The 22270-nt window shown below is 47.7% G+C and overlaps 1 long non-coding RNA gene across 2 annotated transcripts in view; it reads left to right on the top strand.

Moving 5' to 3' along the window:
• Positions 1-22270, top strand: part of LOC123460785 — a 62766-nt gene that overhangs the window by 38834 nt on the left and 1662 nt on the right. The window lies entirely within an intron of this gene.

The following is a 22270-nucleotide window of genomic DNA, read 5'->3' on the forward strand; positions in this document are numbered from 1 at the left end:
TCTGCAGTTTGCTTGAAGAAGCTAGAGGCCCTGGCATACCCATATTCTCTCCCTCTCTCCCTCTCTCTCTCTCTCTCTCTCTCTCTCTCTCTGCCACCCTAAATAAATAAAAAAAATAAATATTTTAAAAGAATGACAATGACTCCATATTGTCCCTATCCCAGAGGCCTTCAAAATTGGGTTGATGGGAAAGCACATGCTTGCTTCAGTTCTACTGGGAGAAAAAGCAAATAAGGTAAAAAAGATGAAAATGAGGGAGGCTGGGTATGGGTGTAAGGGAGAAAGAAAGTACTCCTAATACACCAGGTTTCGCTGGGGAGCAGGCCTTCTGACTCCAGACACATCACCAGCTCACAGGCTTCTGACTCCACACACCCCACCATCTCTCAGGTCCTCTGGCTCTAGCCACACCACCATCTCCCAGGTCCTCTGGCTCCAGCCACACCACCATCTCCCAGGTCCTCTGGCTCCAGGCACACCACCATCTCCCAGGCCCTCTGACTCCATACAACACCATCTCCCAGGCCTTCTGACTCCAGACACACCACCATCTCCCAGGTCCTCTGGCTCCAGGCACACCACCATCTCCCAGGTCCTCTGGCTCCAGCCACAACATCTCCCAGGCCCTGTGAGTCTAGTCACACAATCATCTCACAGGCCTTCTGACTCCAGCCACACTACCATCTCCCAGGACCTTTGACTCCAGACACACCATCATCTCCCAGGCCCTCTGACTCCAGATGCACCACCATCTCCCAGGAACTCTGATCCAGACACACCACCATCTCCCAGGTCCTCTGACTCTAGACACACCACCATCTTCCAGGTCCTCTGACTCCAGCCACACCACCATCTCCCAGGACCTTTGACTCCAGACACACCACCATCTCCCAGGACCTTTGACTCCAGACACACCACCATCTCCCAGGTCCTCTGATCCAGACACACCACCATCTCCCAGGCTCTCTGACTCTAGACACACCACCATTTCCCAGGTCCTCTGATCCAGACACACCACCATCTCCTAGGCCCTCTGACTCCAGACACACCACCATCTCCCAGGAACTCTGATCCAGACACACCACCATCTCCCAGGTCTTCTGACACTAGAGACACACCACCATCTCCCAGGTCCTCTGACTCCAGACACACCACCATCTCCCAGGTCCTCTGACTCCAGACACACCACCATCTCCCAGGTCCTCTGACTCTAGACACACCACCATCTCCCAGGTCCTCTGACTCCAGCCACACCACCATCTCCCAGGACCTTTGACTCCAGACACACCACCATCTCCCAGGACCTTTGACTCCAGACACACCACCATCTCCCAGGTCCTCTGATCCAGACACACCACCATCTCCCAGGCTCTCTGACTCTAGACACACCACCATCTCCCAGGACCTTTGAATCCAGACACACCACCATCTCCCAGGTCCTCTGATCCAGACACACCACCATCTCCCAGGAACTCTGATCCAGCCACACCACCATCTCCCAGGTCCTCTGACTCTAGACACACCACCATCTCCCAGGTCCTTTGGCTCCAGATACACCACCATCTCCCAGGTCCTTTGGCTCCAGATACATCACCATCTTCCAGGTCCTCTGACTCCAGGCACACCACCATCTCACAGGTCCTCTGACTCCAGACACACCACCACCTCACAGTTCCTCTGACTCCAGACACACCACCATCTCACAGGCCCTCTGACTCCAGGCACACCACCAATCCCACAGGCCCTCTAACTGCTGGCACATCCTCTCACAGGCCCAGGTTCTGCATCCTCATTTACAAAAATAATAGCTACTGCTTATGGAGCAGTGACTGCATGAGCATTATCTTGAGCTGTCTTTGTGTTTGTAAGCAATTCAGCTAAGCTACACAGGATCCTTATGAAATAAGTATTAGCATCCCCACTTAACCAGTGGAAGCTGCATTCTGGGGCTTGCACTGCATGGAGATTCACACACCTCCTGCAAACGTCAGTGCTGGGGCTGGAATGCTGGGCTTCTGCTGCCTTTTCAGGCTGTTTTTGCTCTCTCCTACCAGGTGATGTGTGAGTACAAGGGAGCCATGTACAGGTGGCTCCAAACCTTACAGCAACCATTTTTTTTTTTTTTACCTTGGGTAATTGATTAGTCTATCTGCAATCTTTAATTTGGTGTTGCTTTTCTAAGGGTTGGATACACATGTGCACACTTGGGGGTGTGCACACACACCATCTGAGTGGCTCTTTCCAGGGATGGGTCTGTTTTCCTTGTTTGGTTAATCTCCTTGGTCCCTGAGGGGAGGGGACTTAAGGAAAAGGTTACTTATTTGCATAAAGGTATCCAAGTGGGATGGATGCTGTAATGTCATGGCAACCCTGCTACCTCTCATCCAATCCTCTTAGTCCCCCAATATTTACCTGTACTAGGCACTGGGCTCTGGGCTATGACATTATGAAAGTCAAAGCCTGTATCTGATGTTGCTTAGATTCTAGTGAGAAAAGCAGAAAAACAAGATCTATTTATTTATTTATTTGAGAGTGACAGACACAGAGAGAAAGACAGATAGAGGGAGAGAGAGAGAATGGGCGCGCCAGGGCTTCCAGCCTCTGCACATGAACTCCAGACGCGTGCGCCCCCTTGTGCATCTGGCTAATGTGGGACCTGGGGAACCGAGCCTTGAACCGGGGTCCTTAGGCTTCACAGGTAAGCGCTTAACCGCTAAGCCATCTCTCCAGCCCAAGATCTTTTGTTTTAAATGCTACAAACTAGGCATTAGTGGCACATACACACCCCTTCAATCTCAGCACTAGGGTGGCTGAGGTAGGAGGATCACCATTAGTTTGAGATCAGCTTGGGCTGCAGAGTGAGTTCTAAATCAGCCTGTGTAGAATGAGAGTGCATGCATCAAAAAAGGGAAAAGAAAAGCAAAGAAAAAGAATTTTTTAAAAAAGCACACAGAGCATTATGTAAACTGTTGGTGACGGGAAACCAGTTATGAATGTGAAGACAAAGCAACAGAACACACTTATGCTCCTGGCACTTGGTAGGCTAAGGCAGGAGAATTACATTATTTTAAAAAAACTTTTATTTATTTATTTGAGAGAAAGAGGGAGGAAGGTAGGAAGGGAGAGGAAGAAGCAGATAGAGAGAGAAAGAGAATGGGCACACCAAAGACTTCTAGCCACTGCAAAGGAATTTCAGATGCATGCAACCACCTTGTGCATCTGGCTTCTGTGGGCACTGGGGAATAAAACCTGGGGACGTAGACTTTGCAGGCAAGCGCCTTAATCACTAAGCCCAAGAATTACAGTTCTTGAGGCCAGGTTGGGCAACTCAGTGAGATGCTATCTCAAAGTGAGGGGGTTAGAGAGATGGCTTAGTGGTTAAGACATTTGCCTGCAAAGCCCAGGACCCATGTAAGCCAGATGCACATGGTGGCGCATGTGTCTGGAGTTTGCAGTGGCAGGAGGCCCTGGCATACCCATCCTTTCTCTCTGTCTGCCTCTTATCAGAAAGAAAGAGAGAGAGAGAGAAGAAGAAGGAAATAAGAGAGGAAGGAAGGAGAGGGGAGGACTGGGGAAGAGATGGCTCAGCAGTTAAGGTGCTTGTCTGCAAAGTCTAACAGCCCAGGTTCACTTCCCCAGTACCCACATAAAACCAGATGCATAAAGTGGCACATGCATTTGGAGTTCTTTTGCAGTGTCTGGAGGCCCTGGCACACCCATTCTCTCTGTCTGGCCCCCCTCTCTCTTTGCTTGCAAATGAATAAAATATGATGATAAAGGTGAGTGGAGAAATGGAAGACACGGGGTAAGGTGCACTGCACCAGATCCCATGTTTCTCAAAGTTGAGACAGAATGGCACATTCTTTCTTAATGCAATGTGTGCAGTAAAGAGACACCCTGGGCCTGGCACAGGTTCAGAGAGCAACTGGAGCCATCAGTGGCCTTCTTGAGTGGATGAGGTCTATGGAGGCAGCAGGTGGAAGGGACTTTTTGATGGGGACCAACCCAAGATGCTCTCTCTTCTTTGTAGGTCAGGGTCTGCAAACTGCTGCTGCCTGAGTGCTAAGCTCACCTGCTGCCTATTTTTATATATCCCTTCAGGTTACATGCTTCTTTCATTTTCAAAAGGTTGCAAAAAACATCAAACAATATACAATAGAGCTCCCATGGAACCATGCCAAGCTTGCAATGCTTGCTTTCTGGGCCTTTTCAGAAAAGGCTTGCTGACCCCTGCTTTGTAGGCACATGCAGGCTGGAGAAAGACTATGGGCCAGGACTAGGCAGTCCCTCTACCCTGCCTCACGTCTCTACACAGAGGACTGTATTTGAATACCAGCCACACAGACCAGCTCTGGTGCAGACAGCCCTTGCAGAAGGCTCTCTCTCTGAAATCTCTGCAGAGCATACCCCTTGGGGGAGGGAAAGTGCTTAGTAGCCATGGAAAGACCAAGTGATTGGCTCTTTGTTACCATGGTTGTGAGGATGCTGGGGCTGGGGGAGTGATAAAGTAATATATTTTGTGAACTTTAAAGGAGATAATTTTATCTGACTTTACCAGCTGTCCCTGAAATCTCAACAGTTGCTTTTGCTGTCACAGGTCAAGGTCTAAGGCAGGATGTGTAGGCTGGGCTGGGGTGTTGGATCTTGTTCTAGCTTTGCCAGTGATGTGTGAATGCACTTAGTAAGCCAGGTGTACTCGGGTACAACAGTCCACCCTCTAACACTTTGAGTGCCTGGTGGGCCAGGGGCATTCTTTGGGAAGGACACTTGGTATACCAGGCATCAGCTGAGGTGAGAGGGGAATTATGCCAAGAGGGCTTATTTGGAGAAGGGAGGAGAACAGAAAGGAGGTAAGAAGGGTCAGAGACAGGCATTCCCTTTCTGATTTTATCTGACCTTTGACTCTAGGCAAGCTAACTGGTTCTGGGTCATCTAGACTTGATAAATGATAAATGCCTTAGGCAACAGTCACATCCAAAGTAAACTCTTGGCAAGTGTCCTGTCATAGACTATAGGCTCTACCATATACAGAGGCCCAGACATGCCTGGCCTTTGACCCAGGGCCTGGCCCTGGGCTTCAGGTCATCCCAACCTCTGGTTGAAGATAGAAGGCTCTTCAGCTCTTAAGGTCAGTGCTTTCTGCCATGAATCCGCATCCTAGGAGCTGCCTCAGAGGGCTTGTGGCTGGGCAGTCCCTTGATTGCAGAGGTAGGAGTAGATCTGTCTGCAAGGTAATGCCAGGTTCCACCCTTCTGCCCTCTCCAGTGAGAACAGCAGGTGTGAAAGGTACTAAATGTCCTGGAAGGTCTGCCTCGGTGGGAGGTTGGGCTCTGCTGTGTAGTTACAGGTCTATTTCTTGACTGTGGACAGCCTAGCTGCTAGCTGTGGTCACAGGAGGGAGGAGAAAATGCACAGAGTGCCAGAAGTAGATGTCTTAGCTGCCCTTTTTACCATCCAAGCCTTGTTAATTTGACCATTAACATATTTATTTATTTATTCATTGTCAGTACTTAGGGATTAGACCCAGGGCTTTGAATGTGTTAGCACCAAGCACTCTTCCACTGAACTACAGTCCCTCCTCCTACTTGTCAATTCTTTGATCTATGAACTTGAAAGCCCATGCTATTATTTATGTAACCAAATCCAAAGCTCACATGGGATGGGCACGTGGGGTTGACCTTGGGAGTAGTCCATAGAGCTATTGCTTCTTAGCCTCCTCCTCATTATATCTGTCACATTTAATTTTCCCCATGGCAAATGTAAGGTCCTGCTAACTGCTGAAACATGATTCTGCTCCTACCTAGTCACAAAAAGGATTAATTTGGAGTTCCTTGGCTTCAAGATTTAGTTTTCAAATCATCCTCATCTCTGTCATATAATCCATAGTCTCCGCAAGTCACTTCTAGGATGGACCCAACACCAGGATGCCCTTATTTAAAGATGATCAGAGGAGACTGATAAAAAAAAAAAAAAGCACTCCACCACTCTCTTACTGCCTCTGTAAGGTGAGGTCTGACAATCCTTCAGAGCATCTTTGAAGGAGACCAGATAAAGGGGTGACTTATCTTCTGTGAGACTCGTGTTTCAAGGGTATAGCTCAAGCTTCCCCTACAATGCCACTAGAAGACATTAAGGGGGGCCTGCCAGGTGGCTCTAGCTCAGCCACGGGGTCCCTGGGTAATTCAGATCTCTCTGTTTCTCATAATTCCTCCCCACTGTTGTCCCAATCGTTGTTTAGTGTCAGATTCTATTATGGTTATGACTAAAAGACATCATCAGGGAGATTATGAAGGCCTTTGCCTGCTGGGGAGAGTGGATTTAAAAAATTATATGAATATCTATATTGAAAAGCTGTTGGTTAACTCCTAAGGGGTTAATTCTCATGATGTGATAGTTTGGGCCTTTTATGATAAGCCACTGTCATTTTGCTGTTTGGATATGCCAGCCTCAAATCCTGGCAGGTAGCCCAGGGCTCACTCGCAGTCACCTCTGAAGAAGTCTGTAGCGTCTCAGATTAAGTATCTCTGTGAAGGGAGGCTGCTTATCCGACATGGAGCCTGAGCTGGGCTAAATGAGCATCAGAGGAAGCTGGCACTGAAGCAGGAACCCTCTGGTCTAGGTTCATGGCTCAGCCTTTGCCTCTTCTAACTGCTATAGCAATTTGCAATCTGAGCCCAGTGTTTATTCAGTAGTCTTTCTTATCCAGAGTCTGTGTAAGGGCCAGCTATTCTAGGTGACATTACCAGGACAGCTGCTATTGAGACATCCTTTGTGAACTTCTCCCCGTTGTGATTATCTGAGACTCTCCCTGTGCCTCAGACTGCTCTGAGAAGTGGGTAAGTGGCTAGTCCACTTGTGCATGGTTCCTGGCCTGTCTGTGGCATACCTGGCCCATGTACATGAGGTTGCCCACCATAGACTTATTTATGAGCATGTGGATCACCACTTGGGAGAGACTCAGCCCACAGGGACCTGCAGGCAGCTTCATGCTACTGTTCTTCCATAACCTTTGACCACACTAAGCCCTACCAGTTGTTATTTATCATTAAATGTTTTATTAATTTATCAAGACTTGGGTTTATTATAATGTTTCCATATACTTTTGCCCCTTTGCCCCACTTTCTTCCTTCCCCTTCTCCTCTTGTACCCTTCCCTCAGCTTAGGCTTCCTTCTGCTTTCATACATGTTTCTTTTTTGTCCCTTCCCATCTCATTTACCCCCCATATATATATATATATATATATATATATATCTGTTATTCTAAGGGGTAGGATTGGAAACTTATTGCCTGGCTCAAGCTGGATTTAGTGTGATTTAAATTCTCCCCCTTCATGAAGAACTTGTTCATGCTGCCTGACCAGGCATTGCAGAACCATAGAGGGCCTGGAAAGAAGGGGAGAGAAGTGCCTGCCTGATCCTCAAGCTATTGAGGGGAAGAGCTTAGAGACCCTGCAGGGGAGGACAGGCCTCAGACCAGGGGAAACCACAAAGTCAGTGATGAGGGGATGATGGCTTCTTCACTGCACCCAGGAAGGATGATGTGGAGCAGTTTTGTAGTGGCTAATACCAATCACAAAAGACTCGGCGTCTATGGAAGAACACAGTCTTTCTGGATTTGGATATATCTGTCCATTAGCTTTTAAAATCAGATTTCAAAATTGTAAGCTTTAGGGCCAGTGAATTAAGCTTAGAAGACAACTTCTTAGTCTTAGTTTAACATATGAGGGACTCTGAACTACAGGTAATAAATAATGTGACTTGCCTAAGGTCACACAACCAATTAATCAGGAGAGCCAAAGTTACTAGAATAAATTCATACACAATGAAATGCAAAGACCCTAAATATACCCTTAACATCAAAGTTTTAAAAAAATTATTTATTTATTTGACAGAGATATATAGAGAGAATGAATGCACCATAGCCTCCTGTCACTGCAAATGTACTCCAGATGCATGTGCCACTGTGCATCTGGCTTTATGTGGGTACTGGGGAATCCAACCCAGCCTGACAGGCTTTGTAAGTAAGAGCCCTTAACCCCTGAGCCTTCTCTCCAGCCCACAATCAATTTTGAGGAACTCATGCACCCATGTATCCCACACATTCTTTGGTGAACAGGAGTTGCAGCCATTCTCTTGACTACAAGTGCACCATTGTGAAAACGCAGACCTAGTGAGGTTTCACTTCTCCTCTTCAGCTCAGGCCCACGCCCGCAAAGGGCACACGGCAGCACATGGCATGGCATCACCTCTCCTTGCCTTTCCTTTTGTTACCCCATTCCCAGAACCTGTATTATTCTCTGAGATGGAGCTCGGATTTCTGCCGAGCTCAGGCAGGGTTGTCTAGGAAACCAGAAATATCTGCAGGCTCCAGGCACCACAGATTGCATGATCCTTGGCTCCTCTCTTCAAAGCCACATGAACTCCTGTCATCTTTTCACTGCCCTCTCCTGTTCTCCTGCCCCTCGAAGCCAGCTCCACCTTGCTGAGCTTCCTTTGGGGTTCCCAGCAGAGGCACATCTGACCTTTCCACTTCCCTTCCAAAGAGGCAGTGGCAGTGTGGCAGTGGAGATGGTGACAGGTGCACGGATGAGTCTGCGTCTGGGAATGTCTGTGGCAAAGAGGAGGGATGCCTGCCTGCGGATCGCACTTCTCTCTGACTCATCCATGTTTTCCAGGAACTAGAGACTGTGCATTTCACTCACATCCATTGCTCCTTAAGCACTGCCTTTTTCTTTCTTCTTGTTTTGTTTGCATTCATTGCTTCCTTCCCTCCCACTGTTATTCAGAGTAGCTGCAGCTGTGAGCACTGGGGTTGCCTCTGTGGGAGGATCCTGCTCATTTCCCCTAGGTATCTGTGCAGGGAGAAATCTCATCTCTGTGGCACAGAGTAATGAGGGGGCTCCCTGTCACCAAGGATCTTTATCTGATTGCCTTGTCTCACTTCTAAACCTCCAGCCCCTCGATTTGCCTTTCAAGGCTCTGTCTACAACAAGCTACCTCTCCACACCCCATCCTGTTCAATATAGTTCATTTCTGGGACCCCTGGCACTTGTAAAGAAATTGGAGGCAAGATTGGAAAGTGGCAGAAATGGAATGGGGAAGGATGCATGCCAGGAGGTTGGTAGTGGTTTGGAGAGGGTGGTGGAGTAGGAGGAACTCATAGGGTAAGTGATGGAAGGGGGGAGGAAAAGGACAGGAATGACTCAGTTTTTACACATTGAGCATACACATTGAAGTATGTGCTTATGTGTGAAAATAAGGAAGCCCTACAGCACTTCAGTAGAAGAAAGGACTAGAATTCTGGATTCTGAGTATTCCCTCTCCTCGTCTCTTGTCTGATAAACTCAAGGAGAGTAGAGTAAGGAGGGCAGGAGGGAGGGCAGAGCTCATACTGATTGGTTATTTGTCTGGACCGACATCTGTTTTACTAATATTGGGTAAAATGTTGACTGATTTGTTAATTTTCCTTTGAACAAAAATGAGGAACAATCATTCATATCCTCCCCTTGCAGTAAATTCCTGCTTTGGGGACCTTTTGGCTTCTAAAAGTTCTTACCAAGCTGCTCGAATGTTCCCACTCTGACCTCATCACTTCTCCTCTGCTTTCAGGTCTGCCACCCCTCTTCCAGCCACCAAGCTTCAAATTTCAGCAACACCCCTCCCAGTCGTCCTTGATGCCCTTACAGAATTCGTCTCCTAGCCCTGTGGACATTTGCTTTGTGGTAGCTTCCAAATCTCTTTCTTTGGAACATATCCGAAGCCTTGGTCCAAGCTCCGTGGCTACCAGCCTGGACTCTTGTAAATCTCCTAGCAGTTCTCATCACCTCTCATCTCATATGCATACCCACTGAAAGCTGAAATCTTTAGGCATTTTCTTTAATTATGTTAATCTGCTGTTCACAAGGCTCCAACTGCTCCCTCCTGCTTACTGGATCACACCCAGATGTCTGTGTGTGGGATTCAGACCCCTCTGAAATCTGGCCTCCTTCCTCCTCCCCCCATGCTCTGAGTATCTGCCTTCCTCATAGGGAGCCCTCCTTCCTGGCCAGCAACATGGACCCCTTCTCCTGCTTTCCTAGTGGCTGGCCTCCCCAGTTGGCTGCTCACTTCCCACTTACCTGCTGGAATCTCTCATCCTACTGACTTGCAGTATTACCAAAGATCTTTATGAGGCCATTAGCTTGGTTTTATCTTATGGTATTAGTGCAACCACCCATGTTTTGCACTCCTTCCTTCCTTCCTTTATTGTGTGTGTGTATATGTGTGTTATGGGTATGCACACATGTGTGTGGGGGTATGCATCTGTGTGTGTGTGTGTGTGTGTGTGTGTGTGTGTGTGTGTGTGTACATGCATCCATGCACAGGCACATTGAGGAGGTCAGAGGAGGACACTGGATGTTTTTATTACTCTCCACCTTATCCCCTTGAGGTAAGGATGCTCTGCGAACCTGTGGCTCCATGATTTTTAAGTAGGCTGTCTGGCCAGTGAGCTCCATAGGTTCTCCTGTCTCTGCTCCTGGCTCTGGAGTCATAAGCACAGGCCTTCCATGCCTGTCCTTTTATTGTGTGAATGCTAGGGATCCAAATTCAGGTCCTCATGCTTGTGTAGTAAGTGCTCTTACCCACACTGAGCAGTCTCCCCAGCCCCTTATAATTTTTTTGGTTGGTTGTTTAAAAATTTATTTATTTAGAGAGAGAGAGAATGGGTGTGCCAGGTCCTTCAGCCACTGCAAACAAACTCCAGACACATGTGCCCCCTTGTGCACATGTGGAACATTGTGTGCTTGCATCACTGTCTGGCTTTTGTGAGACCTAGAGATTCAACCATGAGTTCTTAGGCTTCACAGGCAAGTGTGTTAACTGCTAAACCATCTCTCTAGCCCCCCTCCCCCTTATATATATATTTTCCAGATAGGGTTTCACTGTAGTCTAGGCTGACCTAGATTTCACTATGTAGTCTCAGAGTGGCCTTGAACTCACGATCATCCTCCTACCTCTGCCTCCCAAGTGCTGGGATTAAAGGCATGCACTACCACGCCCAGCTTCCCTTATAATTTTTTTAATCAACCCCCAGTGCTCAGCTTCATGCAATAAATGCATGGGTCTCTATCAGAAAGCCTCATGCAGTATACACACAGGTCTCCATCAGTCATTTTGGATGAGTCAAAGTTGGACAGCTCAGGCAAGCGATAACGTGACGACAGGTTGAGCTGTACAGAATGTGGTGTGTGAGTTTTCTTTGTGGTCGTTAGTCAATCTGCTCATCAACGAGGGTCCCAGGCAGAGCTGTAGGCTCTGCACAGCACATGGCTCTCTCCATCCCCATACTTAGGCTGTCTGAACAGTGTGCTCTGGTTCTGGTAGGAAGGCTTCTCCACACTCTTCATGTGGGTTTTATTTTCACATTGCTAAAACCCTGGCTTTGCCTCCATATGATTCCCCATCCCACTGAAAGATGTTCTTTTTGCTTTGATTTGGCTGCTAATGTCGCTGTTCTGCCAGCTTCCATGTCAGCTTTGTGTGCTTAAGGTGTACCACAGGAACAGTAGCCAGGTCACCCTGTGAGGGACTTCTTCCCATGAGGAGTAAGTTGAGAGATGTGTGTGTTCTGTTTCCAAATGGCCTTATGCCCCTAGAGGCCATACCCAGGAGAAACTCTAATGGGATCAGCCTGAATGTGGGTGGAGAGGTGTTAGGAGAAAGATTCCCAGTGTGAAAATCTGGAATGTCCTCTGGACACATTGCAGGCATCTTGCTGAAGAAGGGAGTTAGACACAGCTGGATTCTTTTACAACCAATGATCAGTTTCCCTGTGTAAAAGTGGACTGTGAGCAAACCTGGGTCCTGGTGTTTGCTCACTGCAAACACTGCACACAGCCTCTGCTAAGCCTTAGCAGGGCTCCGGCCAATTCCAAAGAAAATCGCTGTGTCCGTAATTGCGGGGGGGCGGGGGGAATGCTAAGGAGGGTATTAGGAGCTGAGTCACTGTACCAAAGCCAAGTGCAAAACAAGGAAGACGGTGAGACAAATACGGCATGAGGAAAGCAGACCACTGACCATGCACACTTCACAAGCCTTTGTGCTAGATTCACCTTGTGGACGTGTTTGTGGATATAGGGTCCTAGTAGGTCTTAGTACTTCCTACAGGTCCTAATAGTTCTTCCATCTTGGCAAGAGGGGAGACTTAAGGCATTTGCTTTAGTATGAGCAGTGCTCTGTCTACCAGAGATATGGCCTCATCAGCTTGACTTTTCTGTCTGATGCAACTCAAGCATCTTTTTGTAGAAGCTATGGGCGAGGATCAAATCTGTCTCGGGAGCCACTGATGTAGGACGTAGGTCCTCACAGTCTGCTGCTGATCTAATCTATGGGGCTCCTTTCATACGAGGCTGGCTTGCTTGCAGGACAAAGCCAGAGTTCAGTGGCCCCAGGGTGAGAGGGGACCTTAGAGCTCGCTGAATTCAACTTTGGACAAGATAGAGTTGCCTGGCTCCCTGGTGCTTTACCAGCCACTCTTGCTGACTCTTTCCAGCGGTGGGGACTTCACCCGAAGGCCACCAGTGCTGCTGCCTCCAATCACACAAATGGATTCCTTGTAAGATACAAACAGGCAATTCATAACAGAAGTCAGGCAAGTAAAAACTGTTCAGAGTCCCTGGTAGTTAAGAAAAACTAAATCAAAGCAATATGCCATGTTTTTCCTTACTAAATTTGCAAAGACCATTAAGAGGTTTTAACTCCTCTGCAGGAAGAGGCTTGGGAGGTAGGGAGGCCAAGGGCTGTTTGACATTGTGTATTAAAAGCCTTAAAATATCTGTATCCTTTGGATTGGCGAAAGCATGGCTAGTACTCTATTTCAAAGAAATAACTGTGTTTAAAAGGGCTGGGCTCAGTGGTCCCACAGTAGTGCAGTTCAGTGATCCCTCAGTACTGCAAGAAAAAAAATCAAGGAAACAATGGTGTTTGTGTAGGAAGAATTTGCCAGAAGGGTTTTCCTAGTGTAATGTTTATACATCCAGCACAAAGAGCAGTGGAATCTATAACAATTGGGGTTGGTTAAGGTAGTGACACCACGGCCTGAGCCTTTCTTAGGCATTTTGTATCATGCATACCATCCTCTGGCATTGCTAAAGGATAGGTCTCTAGTTTGTACTATTACCGATAAAGTGACAAAACCATGTGAGGTGAATCCAGCAAGGTAGCCAAGGTGGCTAATGGTGCAGGTGAGCCAGACCTAGACAGACTTCCCAGAGCTGATGCTCTTGTATGACTGCTCCACAACTTCTCACAACAGACAGCGGACGCAGAAAATACAGCATTGTAACCCCGGTTTTGTGTAAGGCATTGAAGACACACAGACTACACATGAGGTGACTTTAATAATTCCAAAAAATTGGTTAAAAATTCTATCTTATATTTATACAAACTCTAAATTTTAGTCGTTACCCAGTTTTCAATCCATCCATTTGCTAAATTTCCCTCATGAGCTTTCCATCAGGCAGCAAAGTACAGCCACTGTGGCTCAGGAGGGTGGAAAGAGGCTAGACCTGCACCATCAATGTCCCACAGTGTCTGAGCTTCCACACACTGCGGGAGGTTGATGGTGGCAAGAAAATAGACACCAGACGCTGCCGTGTATCACCATTCATGAGTGTCCACCATGGGCTTGGGATTTTTTTCCTGTTGATTTTGGCATTTTATATCTTTCAAATGTTTTAGTCCTTTACCTAGCTCTTTTAGTAACTTTAAATGGCAGATGGCCTTACTCCTAAAGAAGGCTGTCAGGGCCCCCCTGCCTGAGCTTATTTTGATCATAGTTTCAGAGGTTTCAGTCCATGGTCATTTTGGAGCAGCATATCATTCTGGGTAGTGTGTGCTAGAGCAAAGCTGCTTACCTCATGCTGCTGGAAAGCCAGAGAGAGGAAGAGATGGATGCCCCATATCCCCCCCTTTTTTTATGAGAGAGAGAGAGAGACTGTGTGTGTGTGTATTGACACATCAAACTACAGACATGTGTACCACCTTGTGCACATGCTTGACCTTGTGCATGTGTCACCTTATGCATCTGGCTTATGTGGGATCTGGAGAGTTGAACATGGGTCCTTAGGCTTTGCAGCCAAGCACCTTAACCACTAAGTCATCTCGCCAGCCCATCTCATAATCCCTTTTGAAGATACAGCCCCAATGACAAAACTTCCTTTTGCTAGGTTCTCTCACCACTTACTGATAGTGCTGTAGGCTGGAGACCTTCTAACTCGTGGCTTTTGAGGAGACAATTCAGATCTAACAGATTAGTAAATCCATCAATAGATTATAAATATAATTCATAAATAAATATACACACATATAGTTATACACTTGTGTTGACTGCTGGGATGTAAGGTCAAATACTTTGAATTCACTGGCCAAGAAGGAGAAGCAGGCAGGAAATGAACCATTCCAATAGACAATCCTAGGTGCTGCCCTCAGGTGGGCAGAGTGTGATATGAGCACGTGTATACGAGTGTGCAAGGGGCACAAGGACTTCCTTGATGTCCTGGATGGTTGTAGACTTGTTACAGATTACAGTTTTCATTAGTTTGTTAATATTCATGGCTATCGTTTTTAAGGCTATACACAAGTACATACTTTCCCTATTTCAGATCTCTAAAGCAAACTAAATGTCCACAGCTTATGTGGCTAATGTCCCTGTGCATGTTGAAAGACAGCAGTTAAGGCTTCAGTTAACTAGATGGAAATGCCAATTCAAAAGAGTTCAGATAGACTCTTGCTAAGCTCGGATGCCCACCAAGTTGTCTTTGCTCCTCCAGGAAATAAATCTCCCAACCATGCTCATGCAAGCAACCAGCAGTTAAACTCAATGGGTCACACACACACACACACAAAAAGATATGAAAATAGGAGGGGGATTAGGTTGGAAGGAGAAGGGGTTTGGTGAGAAGTCAATAGAGGAGGATAAGAGAGGACAATGGGGGGGTGAATATATGATCAAAATACATGATATGCATGTATGAAGTTATCAGGAAAGTCTTCTGAAGCAGAAAACTAAGCACAGCCTTCGACTGTGGTCTTCCAGAGAGAGGGGTGAGCAGGAGGAGCCGCGCAAGGCCTGATTACTCCTGCCCTCTCTTTTTGTGTGACTTTGAGGAAATCCCTTTTCTCAGTGTGAATAAACACACAACGTAACAGGTATCACGTTGTGAACTTTGCAACAAAGCCATGCTTATTGTGCTGTGGGCCTTCAGAATATCACTACCCTTGAGTCCTCCGATCAAAGAGGAGCCAGTTAGAAAGAGCTCAGCACTCATCCTCAGAATATCATCAACGATTTGCTTTTCAGAAAAAGGTTCAGGAGTTCTCAAAAGGAAGGAAATGAGCCGGGCATGGTGGCACACACCTTTAATCTCAGCACTTGGGAGGCAGAGGTAGGAGGATTGCCATGAATTCGAGGCCACCCTGAGACTACATAGTAAATTCCAGGTCAGCCTGGACTAGGGTAAGACCCTACCTCGAAAAACCATAAAAAAGGAAGGAAATGAAATTAGGGGAGTCCAAAGCAAAATTGAGTTGGCTGTGTTAGTGACCAAATACCTCCTTCAAATCCCCACTGTGAGGCTGATCCATGTCTATGTGTACAAGGCCTAAAGTAGAGCTCCTTAACAATTATACTGCAAAGTAATAACCATTTTTGATGATTACCTAGGGCTTTAGCATTACTTGAATATATTAGCATTCATTTATTTTTCTATTGTTAGCTATTGATGTTTCTGTCCATGGCTTTTGCCCCTAAAAAAATAAAGAAGTGATGCATATCTTTGTACAGTAAAAACAAAGTGCTATTTTTGTCCTTGAACTGAGTCATACTTAATCACTTAAATAGGTTTCACGTAAACAACAGCCTTCCTTCCTGGGGCCATATGGATTCTTGATGTTTCACCATCCATACCATCAGACCGACAACATTCTTTCCTCCCATGTTTGACCTCAAATGATGCTTTGGCTAGGCCTCTGCAGGACAAGCAGCTCTTGTCTTCTGAGCATGGAGGTTACAGTGGACAGGACTACAGTAAACACAGAAGCCAAGGCTTGGCTTGGGAACCACTGTGTCCAGGCAGCAGGGCCTCCTGTGAAGGAGAAGGAGGAGGACTGGGTGGCTAGTGTGGAGGCCAGAACTGGAGCAGGAAGGGGAGGGCCAAGTTGGGCCAAACTCAGCAGATTCCTTGGCACACACTGCAGAAGGATTCCCTGAAGGGCTGCACAGAAAAGGAATGCGCTGTGTGCTTGGCAGGCCAGAAACCACAGAGAACCTGGCCAGGCTCTTGCAGGATTTGGGAGCAGAAAAGCAGCCTCCCTAGGTGGTTATTTATAGAGCCAGCAGCAGTAATGATCATTTAGAAAAAATAAATTATAACTCAGTTGAACCTGAAATAACTTTGCTTTTGCAACCCCAGGCATTCCGCAGGGGCCTCTCATATGCCACTCCCAGCCCTGATCCTGGAGGCCAAGGGGCAGTCCTACACCAGGCTCACACGTACCATCCCAGAGATTCAGAGCCAACAGTCAACAGGCAACAGAGACAGAGTTTCTGGCAAGAGATAAGGAGCATCCTGGCTAGACGACTCCTTCCCTTTTCCCTTAAATCCCCCAAATAATGCCACCATCTCTCCTTTCCTTCATCAGTTTGTCTAGAACATGAGGCGTAACGTGGACTTCAGAGGGACTGTGAACTCTTGTCATGCTGAGGTCTGGCTTCAGCACACATTGTGCGCCGGAGTGTGCACGCACCAGCTTGTGGTCAGTGCTTTTTTGGCTGCAGAAAGAGCCTCTGGTTGCGATGGCTTTTGACAAGCTGGTGACTGACTCAGTTCCCAGGCCTCAGTCTTTCTTCTTGTCCTTATCCAACAAGCAAGACTGTGCAATCCAATGTTCACACTAACAGCTTGGCAATGGGGTCACCTTGAGCTTGCCCAGCCCACTGCTTGGGGTTTCGACATTTGGGCATTCATCCGGCTTCCCCTCTCCCACCCATCTGCTCCTTGTTCCTTATTCACTCACTCCTATTTTTTCTTTTGCTTTCCAATCAGTAAGCATTTATTGAGTGTTTTCAGTGTGCCAAGCATTAGTGATACAGGAATAAAGAGGTGCCATCTAGAAGTTCAAGTGGGTGGGTGGCCTATGAGACTCTTCTGGATGCAGGTGCATTTTATTTGGCTCTCAATATGTCATCTAAAGTCTTGAGTTTTCTGCTGATATAAGGTTGGGCTGATTTCACACAAGAATGCACAGACCTAACTTCTTCCCAAGCATCTGAAGTTCTGTCCATGTGGGCCATGTACCCATGTGGTGGCATTCTCCATATGCAGTCACCCCTTAGGTGAGGATAGCTCCTCTGGTTCAGTGTAGCTCCTGTGACTTCTTGTGGCTGGGCCAACACCAAGATGGCCACCATTCCTGTCCCATAAATAAGCTGCTCTTCTCATGAATGTCACCTGCCTGGCCTTGTGTGAATCTGATGCTTGGTCCAGATGGCATTCCTAAACCAAAGAGCTTCATGGTCCAGTGTGGGAAGCAGGGCCAGTGATCAAGTCAGCATGTGGAAAGTGCTGGGAGAATGACATCCATTAGGAACATGGGGAAGGAAAGGCTGACTTAAACATGAAAAGTCAGGTTTGAAGTGCAGAGAGGTGCAGCAGGAGAACCCTGTGAGGAGCTCTCCAGATCAGGCACTGCACATGAACAGGAGCTCTGTAGAACCCTGGAGACAGGGTGGGCACACCTGAGCAAAGATGGGAAAGAGGCTTTCTGTCTGAAGGGATGCTCTGGCAACCTTCCTAATCCCAGGGCAGGCACCTGTGCCCTTCAGAGAAGTCCCTGGATCTGCAGGTAACTTCTTTGTGACATCCCCTCCCTGGCACCTATTGAGTGGCCCTGATAGCAGGTACTAGTCACATCTGCTAAGTTTTCTGAAGTAATAGAGTCCAGCTGTTTTTCCCTGTCTCGCCAAGAACATCCCTGTCTCGCCAAGAACACAGTATGTGTATGTGCATGTGTATATAAGAGAGGGGGGGAAGGGAGGGAGGGGGAGGGAGGGAGAGAGGAAGGGAGGGGAGGAGAGAGAGAGAGAGAGAGAGAGAGAGAGAGAGAGAGAGAGAGAGAGAGAGAAACAAGACAAGATGCTGAATGAGGCACCTGGTTTCCTGGTCCATATGCCTCTTTGGACTCTTTCTCGCTTTGTCCCTGAAGGCCTGCCATTCCAACATGTGAGCTGGCCTTCTCCCTTGGCGTTCACATGTTCTTCACCATCTATAGGCAGGTGGCTGGTATCTCCTCAGCTGGCATTGTCAGCCCAGAGCCAGCTACTTAGGGTGGAAGTTGGAGACTGGGTAGCTTCCAGAAAGCTCACAGGTGCCTCAAACTCCAGCTAAAGCTGCAGATGGCCTCTTCCATGCCTCACTCAAAGATCAACCTTCCTTCTTCCTTTTTCTCACTCGCTGCCCATAGTGTGCAGTCCCACTCCTCCACCCTTCTTCATGCTGAAATCCTCCCATTCTATGTGTAATGGCTCCCTAAAGCCTTCCTGACTCAAGCAGTATCCATGACAATGTAGAAGCATTCCTAGTAACCTGATAGCTCACTCATGGTCCAGATGCCCAGCAAGCCCAGCAGGGGAAAGCTAGGAGAGAGCACAGCACTGAAGATGCCTCCACATGCTCCACCATGTGCATGTCTCACCTGCCAGTGACCCCTGACACCTAGTTCATGCTGGTGCTGTTACTGCATTCTCTGTTCCCAGGCTTTTTAAAATTGCTATTATTTTACTTTTAGAGAGAGAAAGAGACAGAGAGAGAGAGGGACACAGAATGGACATGCCAGGACCTTCAGCTTGCTGTGAGCGAACTCCAGACACATGTGCTCCCTTGGGCACATGTGTGACATTGTGTGCTTGCATCACAATGCATCTGGCTATGTGAGACCTGGAGATTTGAATAAGAGTTCTCAGGCTTCATAGGCAAGCACCTTAACCGCTAAGCCATCTCTCCAGCCCTGTCCCCAGGTTTTTTGATAGCAGGAACTGGCTGCTGTGCTATGTCTCCATGAGGACATGGCACATTTCTGTACAAAATCGTTCTCAGCTATCTGTGGCTGGTAGCCAGTGGGTGGACCAAATTGAACTCTTGGTAGAAGGGATGAATTATTCTTTGCATGAGAGTTGTCATTAAAGTTATCTCTCAGGGAAAAGTGGCAATGATTGTGATTAGGTCAGAGGAAGGACACATGAGAGTGCTTTCTAGACAAGAGCTCTATTGCTTGGAGCATAAGTTACATGTTGTCCATGGGAAGTTGGCAGTACAGCTCCCATTGCTGTTGGTAGGAGAGACCTGGGGAAGAGGAAAGAGCATAGGATATGCTACTTAGGAGTGTGGCTGACACTCCTAAGGGCATAAAGAAGAGGACCTGGCTTCTGTGAAGTTTTGGTCTCTGGGACTTGGTGACCCAGAGAACTTGGGTCCTAGCTTTCCTTCTGCTCCATGGTTCACTTCCACTAATGGTGTGTGGCGCTCCTCTGTGGCTCCCACAGTGACCTTCTCCTGGGCTTCCTGCTGTGACTGACCCCAAGACTCCAAGTGTACAGTGCCCCACCCCAGGGCTGTCACTGTTGGGCTGGAGTATCCATATGACTCGCTGGGTGTTGGGGTCTCAATGGGCCCGAAAGAGGCATGTGCAGATAGAAAAATGTCACCTATTTAGATCTCTCTAGGGACACCATGCTCTTATTAACAACAGTTCCACAGCAAGGTATGGACTTCCAGTTTACAAAGCATTTCCACATATGTTAACTTCCTTAATCCTCACAAATACCCTTGGCCTTGGATATTCTCAAATGAGAAAACAGGCTCAAAGACACTTAAATGACAAGCCTGGAGTTTGAACACAAATCTTGTGACCCTGAAGCATCTCATAGTTCCCTACACCTTGTTCCCTCGCAGACTTTATGTCCAGTTAGATCTGGGCAAAGAGACCAGAGCTGGGAAGGGGGTTCAGGGTTAGGGTTAGGGTTGGGACATGACATCAAGCTGGACCACTTGGCTCAAGCCCAACGAGGTAACTTATGCTAACAGGACTCTCTGTGTCCTCTCTCCTGTTGCCGTGAATGCCAATCCAGGGATGCCTTTCCCTCCTTCCACATTCTGCTGAAATTTGAGGAGTCCACTACTTAAAAAGAGAAATAGGAAGAAAAGTCTCAGGTCCCAACTTGGGGAACCGTGTTGGGAGAGGACGCTGCTGGTGCCTTGGTTTCTTTCTTCCTCTGTCCGTTCATTGGTTCACTTAGTGGACATGTGCAGAGAACCTGCTCCGTGCCAGGCGCTGTGCGGGTGTTGGGATGCTAGTGGTGAACAAGAAAGATGAAGTCCCTGACACTGGAGCTGGCGTGGGCGGGGCCAGGTGAGCAATGGGCGAAGTGATGGCTCTGCTAGCACTTGCGGTACAAAGAGAAGGTTATAGGGGCTGGGTTATGTGGCCCCAGGAGGTTGGTGGGGGTGCAGAGCAGTCAGAAGGGACTTGGAAGGGAAGCTGCCAAAGCTCCAGCTCCGGGTTGGGACACAAGGAGCCTGGCACGAGAGAGCTTCTGGGAAGGTGGCCAGGAAATGTGAAGGGCCAAGTGGGGCTTCAACGTGCAGCGTGGGGAAACCATCCATCGTGGTGGTGAGCGTGTGTTCTGTCAGCGCTGCGGTGCAGCAAGCCTGTGCCTCATGGGAGGGGCTGTGTGGGAGCCCCCACGTGTCGTGGAATTTCTGAGAAGACCAAATCTGAAGACTGGGCTGGTAGCTGAACCTGGAGAGAACCAGTCACTGCTTCCCATCGCAGCCTTACGCAGAGGTTACAATGGCATGCTGTGAGCGCTGCGGCAGGGAGACAGGAAGGAGAAGCCTAAATTTACCCAGCACAAAATTCTTTTATTTATTTATTTATTTTTCCAAATTTTTATTAACAACTTCCATAATTATAAAAAAGTACCCCATGGTAATACCCTCCTTCCCTCCACTTTCCCCTTTGAAACTCCGTTCTCTATCATATCCCCTCCCCATCTCAGTCAGTCTCTCTTTTAATTTTGATGTCATGATCTTTTCCTCCTCTTATGATGGTCTTGTGCAGATAGTTTCAGGCACTGTGAGGTCATGGATATCCAGGCCATTTTGTGTCTGGAGGGAGCATGTTGTATGGAGTCCTACCCTTCCTTTGGCTCTTACATTCTTTCCGCCACCTCTTCTGCATTAGACCCTGAGCCTTGGAAGGTGTAGCACAGAAATTCTTGACCCTGGTGATCCTGGTAACAGCACACAGCAGGGGACCTTCTAGGACTGTGATTCTAAGAACAGTGCTGGGATTTTTTTTCTTGGGTTCTGCTTTTTACTTGTTAGTTCCTTGAGTAAGTGTTTGCCTCACTGGGCTTATTTTAATTAAGATGACATGAAGGAGGTAGATTAGCTGAACTCTCAGGTTCACCATATTCTGTTATAAACGAACACATTGCACTGGCTAGCAGATTTCTGTGGGTTGTAGTTTTCTGTCCACTTTGGGTGAGCTTTGAGTATGAGATAAGAGCAAGCTGTCAATGGCGGCTCTGATGTCAGACAGGTGTAACCACTGGGCTCTCTTGTGGGCCAGTGCTGTTCAAAGTTTCTGGACTGCAGCAGCAGCAGCAGCAGCACCTGAGCACTACTTAGAACTGCAGACCCACTAAGTTGGGAGTTCTAGAGATACAGCTGAAGGCTTCCAGATGAGGCTGATGCATGCTCACATCGGAGTCCAGTCATGTAGAGTGCGCACTTTTCCGTGTGGGCTCTGGCGATGAATTCTTTCATTGAAGTCAGTGTCATGGCCATGGCAAGTGGTTGTGTTTGTAAGGTGTTTCTCCAGCTTGGCTTGGTGCAGTCCTTGGCAATAGTGCAGAAGGAAAACACCCGACCTCCCTGGGGTTGAGCCAAGTGGTCCTGCTTGATGTCACGCCCCAACACCTTGTATACATGTCTCTGTTGGAGCAGGTGCTCTGGGTGGGCATCTGCTTGGAGAGGAGTCTTTGCCAAGGTCTGGTTCAACCAGGAGTCTTGGCAGAAGTGCTGCTGGGCTTGTTTCCATAGATACTGGTTAATTACAGCAGTTTTTTTTTGACTCAGGTTAGTTGTCATACCTTTTAAAGCATGACCCTGTCCCAGATAAATAGGTCTGCTGGGGCCTGTGTCATTATGTGCTGAAAGGGCTTGGGTCT

The sequence above is a fragment of the Jaculus jaculus genome, chromosome 5 (assembly GCF_020740685.1).
Source record: "Jaculus jaculus isolate mJacJac1 chromosome 5, mJacJac1.mat.Y.cur, whole genome shotgun sequence".
Lineage (NCBI taxonomy): Eukaryota > Metazoa > Chordata > Mammalia > Rodentia > Dipodidae > Jaculus > Jaculus jaculus.